The 13,940-nt window shown below is 44.3% G+C and overlaps 1 protein-coding gene and 1 long non-coding RNA gene across 2 annotated transcripts in view; both read right to left on the bottom strand.

The window, feature by feature from the left end:
* The window catches only part of LOC135392999 (alpha-1,3-mannosyl-glycoprotein 4-beta-N-acetylglucosaminyltransferase B-like), an 81,025-nt gene that overhangs the window by 36,788 nt on the left and 30,297 nt on the right, over window positions 1–13,940 (bottom strand). The gene's annotated exons all lie outside the window — the stretch shown is intronic.
* On the bottom strand, window positions 2,051–4,942 carry LOC135393000 (uncharacterized). Its single transcript, XR_010422367.1, has 3 exons — window positions 4,903–4,942; window positions 4,577–4,697; window positions 2,051–2,175 (listed from the first exon to the last, which is right to left on the bottom strand). It is a non-coding gene; the product is annotated as an uncharacterized LOC135393000 (long non-coding RNA).

The raw sequence follows: 13,940 nt of genomic DNA, 5'->3' as shown, positions 1-13,940 counted from the left end.
ACATTTATTATTTTGGCAGAGGTTTTCTTAAAGTATTTATTAGTGTAACCCCCCCCCCCATATTAACTCAACGCAGGGGATAGCAGTACGATGTAGCTTACATTGGTGGATTTGCTCTTGTGAGCACTCATCCCCACCTACCTAGTGGTCTGTCATGACTGCCATGTCTTTTTTTTTTTTTTTTGCTGTGTATGTGTGTGTTGTTGCTACAGTCTCTTTTCTAGTGCAGAAAGTCTATGCATTATATGCATGTCTCGCGCTATTTCGCTTGACAATGCATCGATAAGAAGTGTGACAGTGAGCGCTCGTCGTTCTTGTGATCACCGTACCAGAGAAAGCGTACCAGAGGCAATAGGAGCATTCCAAATAAGAAAAAAACGAACAACAGTGTGTAAGTCATGCTTCTGTCACTTTGTTTGATGACGAAGTAAATTTCCTAGAAATGTGGCAGAAGGTGAAGGATGATGAGTGCGTGGATGACGTATTAGCCGTGTAAGTGTGACATTGAAAAGCAGTGTTATGTTGCCAATAAACTCTTGGTTGGAAGTCTAGCCACCTGTCCTGTCGTCTCTTCTCTCTCTCTCCCGTTCTCAGTGCTGGTCCATGCAGATGTCACTCGTTATGTCACCGGTGCTGCGCAATGCCAAGTAATGATGATGATGATGATGATTAAGGTTTTTTTGGCGCATTAGCGACGAAGGCCATAGGCCAAGTAATGCCCGCCGACATAAGTGTGGTGCCTGTCGACCCTACGGTGGATCATGACACGTCACGATGATGCGTCTCGTACTTGACTGTCGGTTCGTCAAGCTTCCCGCAGTTCGTCCGCTCTCCAGCTAGCCACGGTGCGGCACTAGGTATACTCCCTTGGCCGTTCACTTTAGATTCGCTCCGGGGAACATCGTTCGCATGGCGAAGGTAAGACATCCGTTCTAGGCTCAGAAAAACGGTTTCTTTCTCATGAAAAAAAAAAAAAAAAACGTTTCATAGTCTCATAGTTCGGGTACGTGGGTGTAGAACTATTACCATGATGTTTAACATCCTCCGCCAACAAATTTCGAAAATTTTCTCTCCCGATAACTACTTAGTCATTTCATAAACATATCTTAAAGGTAGCGTAACCGGCTCCGATGGTCCCAGCAACAACAACATCGCTGTGATGTGATGACACCATGACGCGGCGGACGATTCAGAGGGCAGCCTGCCCTCGTGTTTCTCCGCCGTCGATTGTTTCCGAGACCGCATGTTTCGACTTCGTATGATCCGGCCATATTTCAAGTGTTTTGCTGTGACACTTTCTCCCTAGGGATATGTCGACGAGTAAATGAGAAGAAGACAAGAAATGACCACAAAATCCCCAATATATCGTAGTCTAAAACACAAGAAAAAAAAATTAACAGAAGCCCTGTAGATATTGTGTATCTGGACGGTTGTGTGTAGAATTCATTACAGAAAAGACAAATTATATATAAATAAGCTACTTTTTCAAATCGGGTACTGAGAATATAGATATAAAAGGAAACACATTTGGGGAGATACACCGTAATTGTCTCCTATTCAATTAGTGCGCTGTTGCCTTTGCTTCAACTCGGAAAAAGAAATAGAAAAATGAGAGATGAACAGCAGGCTGAGTTTATTGGCGATGGATGGATGCGTCTTTGTTCGTTTAATATGACAATTAAAACATTAAACTACAATCTCCTCTCTATGTGTCTATTCCGTCTTCCGTCTATTTTTTTTCTTTATCCATCTTTGCTCCCTTCTAGTTTCCCGCAAATGATATCCGGAGAGGCCATGCGACGGTGAAACGTGGCCTGGATGCATGCTATTTCAACTATCCAGAGGGGCTGCTGCTTAAATAAGCTTGTCAACTTAGCGTCAGAATTCGTATAATCGTATCCCTCCCATTCGTTTGAGTTGTACTTTTCCAATGTGCATGCGAATGCGATGTTGCTATGACCGCAGCTTTTTTTCTTTCTTTTTATTCGTGAGCCACAAGCAGCCCGCCGACCTATGTTTCATACGTAATGTGACCACAACTCACCGTGTTCATGAGAGGAGTGCACACAATAGTCCTCGCCAGGTGTTGCAGAATCTGATATATCCCACCATCTTTGTGAAATATCGATAGAAAATTAGCGATGCGCGGTAAATCTTCGGTTTTAAACATCTTTCCTACGAAAGAAAGTAGGGCCAGTTAGTGTTTAGGTTGGGTTGGCTTGGCTCGTACTGCCGAGCACGCTCCGATGATTCATAAAGGACGCCTTTGGGGCACATCAGTGCAATGCGACATGAATGCCCACATGGCACCGCCCACTAAAACTTCATGTGGAACGCATAAAAACCTATACGACCATCATCGCAACATTGAATCGCAATGAGAGCTGGCACCTGTGCGTCTTCGTTGCCCAAGCTCAGGCGCTACTCATCGTGAGTATGATCCACCAGCTGGCGTGCGTCATGTCTATCATGAACTATTATCGAATTTTAGTACATCTGAAGAACTGTAGGAAAATAATAGCATAAAGCAAGCTATGAAATCGAAGCATAGCACCCTCTTCAAAGGACGGGGGACCAGCTCCCGTGGCATAGTGTGGTTAGGGTGATCGCTTTCCACGCCGCGACTGGGGGGGGGGGGGGGTGACAAGGGTTCGAATCCTGCCACCGACTGTGCTGTCTGAGGTTTTCCCTGGGTTTTCCGCAGACTTTCCAGACGAATGTCGGCATAATTCCCCATGAAGTCGGCCCCGGACGCATACTAACCGCCCACTCCTTTTGCTGTCCTCTCTCAATCTGTCCACGTCTGTACGCCGCTCATAGTCACAGTTGCTTCGCGGTGCTAACATGGAAATAAAATAAAAAAGGACGAGGGTGATTGGCTTATCATGTCTTCGGATCTGTTATCGTAGACACCTTCCAAAGTACTAAATACATTTCAGGGTCACCCGAATGCAGTCTAGTGCTTGCCGACATAGATATGGTTTGAGCTGCGCGAATAAATTGGGGCGCCCGCAGTCGTGTCGTAGCCCTAGTGTTTGACATGAAAACGTCACACTCAAATTCCTTTGATCCTTTGCGGGATTTTAGTGAAAAAAGTACAAGCCTTTATTGATTTATTCAAGACGATAAGGGCGCGCAGTGCGCTCCGGCAGCCGAATTTGACTCCGCCGCTGATCTTCTTCGGCGCACCCGTAGCTCTCTCGACCGATCGGTGTAGGACTTTGTGGGTTCCTCTCGCGCCTACATTTTCTGTGATTGCTGTTTCCTTCGACTCTGATCATATTTTAATTTCATATAAGCCGACATTCTAGCAAAATTTTGATAGTTCAACTTTGCAACTTTATAAAATTTTGTTAATTCTTATGGAAGCCGATATCGCCGAAGGCGCATGGAAGTGGCATTTAATATGACTCGGAACCCTGTCTCATCTGTAAAGCTATGCACTATGAGTCACCATGCAAAATAGTTTCGATCTGCGGTGTATTGTGACTGCGCAATAAAAGTTACAAATGTCATTCGGAGAAAGCAGTCGCGGACGAGAGACATGATTCTCGCGTGATGTAGAAACGGCTCAGGGCCTTTTCTCCTTTTACTTCTTCTCGGCTCACGCGGCGCTTATGTGCCGCCGTGTCACTGGAGCGAGTCTCGGCAACCGAGATCGACAAGGCGGACACTTGTCCCCCGTTCGCGAACGTGATTATACATTTCGCGGAGGGTTGGCGCAGGCGCAGTGGCAACCGTTCTCACTAGCGTGCTCGCTACTCGCTCTGCCGGTTCCGATCGGGCGAGATGGCGGCGGACCGGACGAAGAAAACAACATCGACAAACGCCGAAATAGCATTTCATTTGATGTGAATTAGTTAAAGTAGACATCCTGAACCAATGTTTCCTTTCAATTTGAAACTTCAGTGAGTATTGTGCCAAACTCTCGCCAGACGGAGTCCAGCGAACACCTGGATCATGAACGTGAAGTGCGGACGACGCAGGTGTTCTTTTTTTTTTTTTAATTTCTTGTTAGCGCCGGGAGCGGCGTACAGACGTGGACAGATGGGTGGGGGACAGGGGGGTTAGTATGCTTCCTGGGCAGACTTCAGGGGGAACTGTGCCGACATTTCTCTGGCGGAGTCTTCGGAAAACCCAGGGAAAACCAACGCAGGTGTGTCCAGCGGGATCATGGCGACCAGGATTGCTCGCCGATCCAGATTGTGTGCTACAATGCGTTTTGGGTATTACACGTGTAAGCTATCTTTAGATATATATTTAGCCGGTTGGTTGCTATCGGTTTATTACTTACCGAGTTATCGCGTCACGAAATTCGGCATAATTTCGTTGCATCATAAATGTTAACCTTGTTACGAAACTGGACTTACACACGTTTCCACGCAAATAAACGAATACAAACCAAATGCATATCCTGCTGTTGACGGAAACAGCGAAAAGCGGGGTAAACTCAAACTAGGGCAGGGAAATACCAGTTTTTCAGTGAAGGATATCCTAAACATATCGCAGACGTGACTTGCAGCCGTTCCAGGCTCGCACACCCTCCGTAAGTTTTGGCACAAAGAGAAGAACGCACCTGTGACGAAGTGCTCACAAAAATCAATGACCAACCAATCGCTGTTTCTGCCGCCGTTGTGTTCGGCCACCGCGAGGATGTCGCTAATGAAGCCAGTTTCGGCGTAGACCGAACCAAGTAACTGTGAATGGGCGAAACGTGAGTACAGTAACACATATGTGCAATTGAAGTTTCGCGAGATACAGCGAAAAATTATTTTAAAATACCACACATGACATAAAAGATCCTTATTCTCTAGCCATGTCGTTTTGTATTTCCCGCTTTCACGCTGTGTCTAACATTTGTCCAAAACATTGCGTAGGAACGCTCAAAGACCGTGTACTTACGTGGATGTAATATGATCCTTTCTGATGGGCATATGTCATGAGATACGCGGTATCTGAAACAGCCTTCGCGGCCCTGATAAAAGAACAACATTAGAGGAACTGGGTGAAATATTGGGCGCACATGACAGGGCAACGATCCTAACTTTGAAGCGCACCCCATAGTTCCACATGAAACAATCTAATGCTGCTCCCACGAACTGTGTGTCCTCTCTTCATCCAAGGGGTCTGATGTGGCCCTCAAGTTTATACGCAGTTCTTTAAATAAAACCGAAGAGCACAAAGAATTGCACAACTCAAAATATATTAACGGTGTCTTCGACTGGCGGTACCAATGTTCTAAGCGAGAGCGTTCCGAGCTGCTGGAAGAGAGGAGATAGAAAAAAAGAAGCAACTGGCGAAGCTGTTGTCAGAGCACTCCGTTTTGACCAGCCGAAGATGTAGCACTCGCTCCACAGCACTCTAGAGAGATCGGTGGCTGCCGGTGGAATTTGCGTACTGCACCTCATCTAGTGCAGCCTCCGGATCCGAGTTCGTCACTATTACGGGTCAGCTACGCCGATATCCGAAATAATTGAAACGGTTGCAATATTCCAAAAGCCCACATCAAACTCTCCCCCAGAATAGATCTTCATTATCCCATTTTGGTACATTACCGAGTGAAAAAAACAAAAAACAAAAAACGATAATTCATTCCGAAACAATCATGGGCGCAGCCTCGCTTTATGGCGTAGATGCGCCCGACGTGTACATGCTGTCGTACTTGCCAGTGGATTACAGCTATGACTTTTCGTGGCTTCACATATCTCTGCTCTGCTTGAAGATGGCGGACAGTGGGGTTCCGCTGCCGCGGTTCCAAAAGATGGTTGGACCAAAATATTTCGCACACATATTCAGCGTTCCTTGATGAACATACAGCGTATCGTTCATTCTGTGGCACGAAAAAAATCTGCCTATCTCACGTTTAAACGAATGTGCTCCGGAGATACGACATTATTTGTGCTGATTTTCGCTTTCAGTATCTCTCAATGGGAATGCGGTGTCTCTTCTTCAACGAGTAAATACAACACCAAATCAAAATAATGCGCATTTAACGGTGCATATTACACCGCAAAAATATATTGCAAAGACCTACTGCGATAGGAGGTGGCAGACAACGAAACCACAATAAACAGAGCGATGTACTTTTTTCACACTGGTGTCGTATCCTACCAACTGTCCAAAGAAACATGTTCGGCGTGTGCCAAAGTACGGCCGGCGCCATGTTGGCGCCATCTATTGAATATGTAGGAATTCATCTCCGGCACGTCAGGGTCACATAGCATGCGCAGAAGCGTTGTGAAAAAAAGTCCATTTCGTGGCATATGCGTGTTTATGGTTCTCACTTTCAACCGAAGTATTGAGGAGATACTTGGTTGAGAAACCAGTAGTACATGTATTGATAAAATGCGTTTGTTTTGTATACCAGCAACGCGGAGCACTTGACAAAATGGAAGGCGGAAACATATTCACCCATCATGCTCCTCGAAAGAGAAACCTTGTCCTGGTTCACGCTGGTGTGCTATTACTTCTAGGAGTCCAGTGTCAATATATTTCCGAAACCTGGAGGAGTTGAGAAAATTATATTTATAACAGACACTACTGCAAAGCAGTCAAACTTACATAAGTCTATCAGTAGTATCTGAAGTACAGCATAGTTTATCCATGTAGAAGTGATTGTGTCCTAAGTTGTCTTCGCACATAGAAATGTCCCCACCTTCATAGCTTTATCGATTAACGATTTTCCCCGTACAAAAAGCGTGAGGAATGGTGAGAAACCCGAATAATTTAATAAAAAATGTTTCTTCTATGCGGAATTTAAGAGACAATTTAGAATACCGTAGGGAACATTCTCGTGCATATCGGGACCAATCGGTGGTTTGTAACTTCCTGCCAAAATGACGCAAGGGAAGCAATGTCACGTGGATATAGGCTTCCGGTCCGAAGTACTGCTGGGGTCGCTAGCGTCAGCCTGTTTTCAACGTAAAATGGGCGAATGCTCAGCGCTTAACTGCGCTAATTCTACAGAAGAAGGACATAAAATGTACCGCGTACCCTGGGATCATACGCTTTTGAAAAAAAAAAAAAAAAAAAGCCATGAACGTAAGAGAAAATTGAACTAAGGTGTGTGGCCACCTGTCGCCAAATACCGTGGTCTGTACTTACCTGTTGAATTGTGCGTGGCTCTGATAACATTTATAAACTCATAATATAAAAATCATTCCATTAAAGTCACAACTGCGCCACAAACTAAAAGGAGACGATTCCCAGGATGCATATGCAAGGAGGATGCGTATGATTCCCATAGTGCAGAGGATTGCTGTGTAAAATACTGCCTGTACATTTCGGTGTATCATATCTGAAACGTTGCTTGTTTTTTGTGTTACCTGAAACGTCAAATTGGCTGCGTTGTAACGGAACATTTCGCACAGCAATAGATTGTGCGAAACGAAACCAAACATGCACGGAGTGCCACGAAATATAAACTTTGCGATCAAAAATTGCGTGCGAAGTATTTGTTAGAGTTACGTACTTGCGTTCTCAGGCGAGCTGATATTGGTTGTCCTGTCATCGAGTCTAAAATTTCTGACCAGCACTTCGAAGTCCCAGCACACGTACGGCCACCTCTGAACTTGGAAGCCATCCGATGCGTGACTTAGAATCTTGTCAACCGATTGGTTCGTGTTGACACGGTTCCACTCAAACCGTACTAGCAATGGTTTGCTAAAACTATTTATTTTCCATAACTTAAAAACTCGAGACTAGGGGAGGAAAAACGACAACACAAACAAGGTTTCAAACACAGCTGAAAGTTTACTCAACTAAACAAACATATAAAGAGTTCAAGTGGGTGAGGCAGAAGGGTGGGGAGGACGTAAGAACATCCCCAAAGTCAACGGGAAGGTCACGGAAGGCTTGATGACACAGTTCCCAGAAGAGATAATGGACAGCCTTTCCTTCATAAGCCTTTTCTTAAGGTAACTTTCACTGGACACTAGAAAGTTTTTATGCCATCTGGGCGCACAACATCAACAAACTTGCAGGTGTTTTACCGACTCGGAAGAACAATCGCCTTTTTTTGTACTTTGAGGGCATGCTCCCGCAAGCGATCATTTAGGCAACGTTTACTTTGGCCGACACAACAAAAACCACATTCCAGAGGTATCTCATATACGATATTAGAACGACAGTTCACATACACAGTTCTGTGGATTTCACACGGAGTTTCAACTTTTTCAAAGGGGGTCAACGAGTCTAATCGAAAGTCATTTCTATATACAAGGTTCACATCAAATTTCTTAGCGTCAAAAAGCAGGTTATGAGATATTTTATGAAAATAAGGAATTACGACACGATGACCAGTAACCCTCCTTTCTTTTAGGGAAACGGAAAAAAGCGTGTTTTGAAGCGACATCAGACATCGAAAAGTCATGCATTGGGAGTACCCCGCGTCCCTCAACCGAGATAGGTGGTGGTACAGAGAAGAATCTAACTGGTGAACACAAGACTTTTACAGAGCATTTGACAGTAGGCCCGTTATGACTCCAAACTTGACAATTTTTTGTATGACAGCTAGTAGCAGGCAGGATAGGTTTAGGATCTAATTTGCCATAGTTGCAGCAAACATAAGGGCTGAACAAAAGTCGTACATCCAAAAACTGTAGCTCGCCATTCATGGGGTGTTCGACAGTAAAATTTAGTTCGGGAGCGTCAGACCTGATAACACGTTCACAGTCGTAAATGATAGACTCTTCGTTTGACAACAACAACAAATCATCGCCAAGTCTTGTCGTTTTTTGTCCCCTAGTCTCGGTTTTTTAAGTTTTGGATATATACCACCAGCTAGCTTGCTACCTCTCCATCTTCTCGCTGTCTATTTTCGCTCACACGACTCCTCAAAGTTGTAGAAAAAAGAAGAAAACGTCGGTAGACTGCACAGTATCGTGTATGCACGTATTTGGCGCCATCCTCCATGTCTTCTGCTTGGGAACAATGGATTTCTAAGCACCCAGAGACACAAATTTCGGACGAAAGCCGTATATATAAATGTATGCATAAAGGCAACAGGAAAATAGCGATGTTTAGCGGTGGTGGTGCTTCTGCAAGAGCTTACATTTGTCGGCTTCAGGCCGCGTATCTACATGCGGCAAATGTGCGCTGTAAGTGCGTATGCGGGGTGGAAAATCCTTGCCGCGGAATGGGAGAAACCTCTTCCGCCTTAGTGAATCATTTCCCTTAATATGGTTCACGTATGGTTTCGCCACCAACCAATCAGATGATCACGCTCTGAGTCACTTTCCCGTCTCATTCGTTACCCGCGAGACCGTTCACAAACTGTTTGAGGAAAAATGATTCACTGAAACTCGCTAGTAAAAATACATTTAGGCTGGCTTTAGTATCCGAGTTATTGGCGGTGATTTTGCAATCAGCCGACTGCAATGAAACTGGCAAGGCGGGGATAGCGAGACCGGAAAATTTAGTATTATCTTGTGCACCAGACTACCCATCTTAAATAGAATAGTTATGACTAACTAGCGTTATACTGAAGTAGTGTTGGGTACACGGTTATCTAAAATCGCCTGTCAGTACTTCGTCGTATTACCGATATTACCTCTGTTGTGCCAATATTGTATTTTATGGTGGACCATGTGATGCACGTGTTTGTTACCGAAAAGAAATAGTCTTACAGCACCTGGAGACTTCAGATGAGATAAACCACGGAGTGCTCGTTTTAGACAACCGTGTCCCCAACAGTAGATCGTTTTTAACTGGCACTTGTGTCGTTGTCAACTTTTGCGCCGTTACAGAAAATGCCATAATGTTTTGTGTTGAGCGAAACACATCTAAGCAATCATACAAATTTATATAAAGAAAGTACTCACTTGCACAGAATGCAGGAATATCGAAAATAACAAAGTAAAAAAGGAACGACATCTGCAATCTTCGCCGTAGCTTTTTGTTTTAAAAATCTTATAATAAAAACAAACGCATCATACATTTTGATTTGAAACATTTGAATGCCCTTCACCGCCTATTCAACTAGCAAGCACAACCATGCTTTGCGGTGTTATGGAATTACAAACGATCAATACTATATACTGTTCATACTACCTTTTCATCACTGCTTTCCCCAACGGCGCCGCGATGCCCTCGTTCACCTGCAAGGAAATCATCTCATAAAGATGGCAGCTTTCCTGCAGGGCGTTGGGATGGATCTAACCTGCCCTATGAAGAGGACGATGAGCGATGTGGTTCTCTCTGCGCTACTCATGTGGCCAATGAGACTGTCCAGCGTGGATATTAAAGGGGCAGCATCTTCACATTCCTCAGTGTAAATTCCAAGAACTATATTCACTGGAAGGGCAAGCACCATGATTCGCTTTCTGTTTGCGGCAGTAAGCAGGTGTGGGTTGAATCCCACTCCTGGTGGCTTTTCTGCAGCCGCCATCATTCAATAGCGTTTCCCGAGAACTATGTCATTGTGACGTGATGTGCCCACTGGTGCGTAAAGTACACGTGGTCATGTACTCGAGAACACGCGAATAGTTCCAAGGGTGGCCGCATCCACCACTGTGACGCTTCAGTCTCTGCAGTGTTGACATAGCACTGGGAGATCTATTGAAGTATAGAACTGTACGTTGTGAGGCTTGCGTTGTGTTTCTCCTGCTATTTTTAAAGCGACGCTCCTGACCACCAGAGGGTGTTCGGAGTACGACTGCATTCGATTGTGCTCCATACGATACACGTACAATAAAAAAGGTCACAGGTTTCCCGTTTTAAAGGAAATTAATTAAATCGTATGGGTAATCCATATCCGGTTCCTCTGTGGCGTCACGAGTGTTCCCGACGACACAACTGTGCAAGACTACAGTAATAATCGGCTGCGTCTAAAGCGAGAACCGTGGAGAAAGTCATGAGCGGTGTGTTACATGAGTTGTTTCCTGACAGTGACGAATACATACTTGCATTACATCAGTTACATCCTGGACGAATGGCCCTTCACAGCCGACCCGCGGACGGTACCAGACGCATACAAACAAGAAGACATTCCCCACCGTTTTCAAGTGACGTTTCAGCCAGCTGAGAGTGGAGATTGGTTCAGGCACTTGTGTTATTGTGAGTGATAATGCGTGCGGCAAGTTTTATGCAGGTGTTGGTGCTGTGCCTGCAACACCAAGAGGTCTGACAAATTTTTGTGTTGTTGGAGAGGCACGCTTCAAAGAGACAAATATAACACATGTAGACAGCTGTGTCCTCTGCCACCTCCAGACATGAAAAGTGTCATTTCCTCATGAAAGAGTGAGTCTGCGCCTGACGGCCTACAGGTGTTTGATTTTCCTGTCAAATTGGCTCTTACGAAATTGGGGACGTCAAAAACTGGCTGGGATCCCGGGATTCGGAATATCCAGATTGACAGCTCTGTAGGTATTACGAAATCATCGGGTATGCAAAGAGAGCTGTGTGAACAAATTATCTTAGACACTATCTTCTGAAATGTATCTACAAAAGGGGGTGCAAATATGTTCATTTCAACGGTATATTGCTTGTAAAGAGGAACATGCACTCAATGCTAAATTTATTTATTTATTTTATTTATTTTGGTTATACGTTGAGGGACCACAAGGGCCATTACACAACGGGGGGCACGACATAGGCGTGACATAACTGCGACTTGCTGTTATACGAGAAATAATGCACAGCTATAATAATCATGTATCACCCTGAAAAGAATTAAATAACAACAAAAAGATAATTTAAAAAATGTGTGCACATATCTAACAACTCTACACATGAATACATGTATACACACTATATATCTATACATCTATTAGTATCTCTATCTATATCTATACACACACGTATACAATGTATACACACTACATGTTTATACTGCTACCTGTATGCATAACGGAAAAAGGTGGGAGGAAGGAGAAGGAAGACTGGACCGAGTCATTACGCACATACTAGCCTAGGAGATGGCTTGTGAGGGCGGCTTTGAACTTCTGTGGATCGTGAAGCAGGATTATGTTCGAGGGAAGAGCATTCCAAAGTTTGGCTGTGCGAGGAATGAAAGAATGAAGGGAGTAGTTATGGTGACAATGGACCAAGCCCACCTTGTACAGGTGGTCAACCCTCTGGGAAATAAATGTAGCCCTGGTAAGCATGTCTGAATTAATGGAATTGTTATGAAAGATAATATGAAAAAGTGATAATGCAGCGATGGTGCGACGTGCTTCAAGCGAAGGAAAGCAGAGCTGGTCTTTCATACTCGTGATGCTCGACTCGGGACTGAAATTATTACATATGTACCTGACCGCTCTGTTCTGGACAGCTTCTAACGCTTCTATGTAGGTGATTTGATAAGGGTCCCATATAAGAGATGCATATTCAAGTTTTGGACGTACAAGTGAAGTATATGTAAGTTTCTTAACGGCGCTAGAACTATGACGTAAATTACGGCGCAAAAACCCCAGGGAACAGTTAGCAGCTGAGATGACGTGGAAAATGTGTCTGGCCCAAGAGATGTCGTGAGAAAGGTACACGCCCAGATATTTGTAGGACGAGACGCGTTGCACTGCACTTGGTCCAAGTCGATAACTGTAGTCCACTGTTTGCAGCGTCCGAATGACAGGACCTTGCTTTTGTCTATGTTAATCGGTAACTGCCATGTTGTACACCACTGCGAAATTTTGTCAAGGTCGTCCGGAAGGGTCGAGTAATCTAGAGAATCAGAGATGGTACGGTGAACTACGCAGTCATCGGTAGACAGTCGTATTCGTGATAATATTCCTGACGGTAAATCATTAATAAAAATTAAAAACAAGAATGGACCAATAACGGAGCCCTGAGGAATCCCGGAGGATACCGATGACGGTGAAGAAGAAATCCCGTTAGCAACGACGAATTGTACCCTATTGGTTAGAAAGTTGCGAATCCAGGTAAACGTTAAAGGGTCTAGATTGAGTTTCGATAATTTCAATAAACGTCTATGATGTGGCACTGCGTCAACCTGGTTTCCCGTATCAACTGATGAAATAATGTCGTGGATTAGACCCGAAAGTTGTGTCTCACACGATAAGCCTTTCCGGAAACCATGTTGATAAACATAGAAGAAATTATTTTCCTCAAGAAAGAGAATAATATTCTTGACAATGATATGCTCTAGGAGTTTGCAGGCGACGCAAGTTAAGGGATATCGGTCTATAGTTAGTTGGGGAGTGCTTGTCGCCACCTTTGTGTATTGGGACAATCTTTCCCACTCGCCAGTCACTAGGGATATCGCCGCTTTCAAGAGACTGGCGAAAAATCAGAGTAAGAAACTTTCCCGACTCCAGTTTAGTGTTTTTTCGAACTTTTGAGTTGATGTTATCAATGCCGCATGAAGATGAAAGCTTACAGTTGTCGATTAATTTAACTATACTCTCGTATGTGATGCAAAATGACGGCATTAGCGGGATGTCAGGGGAAGAAATGATGGGAATATGCGACATATCTTTAGAGATGAAAACAGAAACAAAGTAATTGTTCAATACGTCAGCACACTGGTTGCTCTGCACTGGCATGCTCGATGTATCAGTGAAATGAATATCAGAGCACGTATCAGGGGTAACCAATTTCCAGAAACGCTTCGGGTTACTCTGCATTAGTGTTGGTAACGTCACTTGATGAAATAGACGCTTCGCGGACTTCAGAGATGATAAAAAGCTCTTTTCAGAGCTGGTAATACCGTAGCCATGCTTCACGTGTGTTGGTAGTCTTGGCCTTGCGAAAATAGCGCTTCTTCTTGGAGCGAAGACGTTTAAGGTTAATATTAAACCAGGGTGCTGACGGGGAGGAAGATATAGTGAAGGATGGTATGGGGGGGGGTATTGACAATCCAGGGAATGTAGCTTGTCTCTAAATAGAATCCAGTTTTCCTCAACAGTACGATCAGAGAAGCTACTAGCGTACTCTTCAAAATACATCGATAGTTCTGTGTTGATGGCAGCAAAGTTAGCGCA

Source organism: Ornithodoros turicata, chromosome 4 (genome assembly GCF_037126465.1).
Source record: "Ornithodoros turicata isolate Travis chromosome 4, ASM3712646v1, whole genome shotgun sequence".
Lineage (NCBI taxonomy): Eukaryota > Metazoa > Arthropoda > Arachnida > Ixodida > Argasidae > Ornithodoros > Ornithodoros turicata.
This window is presented reverse-complemented; position numbering and strand designations above follow the sequence as displayed.